The sequence below is a fragment of the Eublepharis macularius genome, chromosome 7 (assembly GCF_028583425.1).
Source record: "Eublepharis macularius isolate TG4126 chromosome 7, MPM_Emac_v1.0, whole genome shotgun sequence".
Lineage (NCBI taxonomy): Eukaryota > Metazoa > Chordata > Lepidosauria > Squamata > Eublepharidae > Eublepharis > Eublepharis macularius.
Window position 1 is genome coordinate 75,395,662 of NC_072796.1, and position 2,044 is coordinate 75,397,705.

The window sequence follows — 2,044 nt, forward strand, 5'->3', positions numbered from 1 at the left end:
TTTTGCAAGAAACCCATTATAGGAAAGAAATGCCTCAGGTATTAAAGTCTAATCGTTTCAATGTGCACTTTCAAGCCCCAGGCTCATCCAGTGCCAGGGGTGTTGCAATCTTAATCTCAAAGAATGTTAGATTCCAATGTGAAGACTCAAAAATAGATCCTAGGGGACGCTTTATTTTTGTCAAAGGGGTTCTGGAAGAAACAAAAATAACCTTGGCATCTATTTACGCTCCAAATGACAAGCAAATTGAATTTCTTCATGAAACTCTATCTAATTTAAGGTTGTACGCGGATGGTGAAATTTTGGCAGGGGGGGATTTTAACTGCATAGCAGATTCAAACCTGGATCGATCCCAAAACAACAGGGTACGTCAGAGAAACAAAGTAAATCGATCAAACCTCAATTTACTATTTGACAAATTTGAGTTTAAGGATGTGTGGCGCTCACAGCACGGCCTAGAGAAAGACTTTACCTATTTTTCTGCCCGTCATCAAATCCATACTAGAATAGATTACATATTGGCTTCCCCCAAAATTTATCATAATATAATCTCTTCCACCATAGGCAGTAAAATCTGGACGGACCATGCCTGGGTAGACTGTTTTTTGACCTTTCCGGAAAAAATAAAACAAGACACTCACTGGATACTGAACAAATCTCTTTTATTACACCCAACAATTAAAAAAGAAATTGAATTAGAACTGGAAAATTATTTCAAAGAGAATACAGAAGGTGAAGTCTCTCAAGCAATAATTTGGGAAGCCATGAAGGCTGTAGTCAGAGGTAAAATCATATCATTAGCCTCATTCTATAAAAAAGAGAGAGAGAAGACTAGATCAGAAATTATATCCAAAATCCATGCTCTTGAAAACAAACACAAAAAATACTGCAATAAGAAAGACTATAATCAATTGACTTTAGAAAGGAAAAAGCTGGAGGCACCTGAGACATCTTCCATACAAAAGAACCTACTGTTCTTAAAACAGAGGTACTGGCACAAAACCCCTAAAACGTTACGCCTCCTAGCTTGGAAAGTTAGAAAGAAATCCTCTTCCAACCAAATTTCTTTAATTAAAAGAAATGGTAAATCTCACACTTCCAATAATAAGGAAATCCTAGATATATTTCGTGACTTTTATTCTACTTTATATAAATCAAAGAATCCAACACCATCTGGTATTGAGGACTTCCTAAGCTCTCTTACAACCTTGAAACAAATTACTCCAGAGCATAAAGCTTCCCTAGATCTACCAATCTCCTCTCAGGAAATCACTGAAGTCATCAAAAATCTCAAACTAAATAAAACTCCCGGCAGAGATGGCTTCCCTGCCAAATTTTATAAAAAGTTTATACACATTCTGACAGAACCCCTTCGCCAAACTTGCAATGCAATCCTTTTAAAAGGCAACTTCCCAAAAACATGGTATGAAGCTACAATTATTGTAATCCCTAAGCCAGGGAAGGATGCCACCCTCCCATCTTCTTACCGTCCCATATCATTACTAAATCAGGACGCAAAGATATTTACAGCAGTACTGGCTAATCGTCTGAATAAAATCATAAGTCATTACATACAATCTGATCAAACTGGCTTCATACCAAACAGGAGTATTACAGATAATGTAAGAAAAACTCTAAACATTATCAGTCACTGTAAAACCAATCAAATAGAGTCGATCCTGCTCTCATTAGATGCTGAAAAAGCCTTTGACAGCTTAGAAACAAATTATTTAATAAGATTGCTCTCTAGGATGGGATTTGGCCATTCTTTTATTCAGATTATCAAACTATTATATGCTTCTCCTAAGGCCCAAATAAAACTCAATGGATTGAAATCAAAAGACTTTGAGCTCACAAGAGGAACCAGACAGGGATGCCCGCTTTCCCCATTATTATTTGCCTTATCCATAGAACCTCTGGCTGAGGCTATACGGCAAAACAACGCCATTAGTGGCATCACTATTGGAAAACGCGTTTATAAAATTTCCCTGTTTGCGGACGACATGGTCCTTTACCTTGCACATCCATGCACCTCATTACCAGC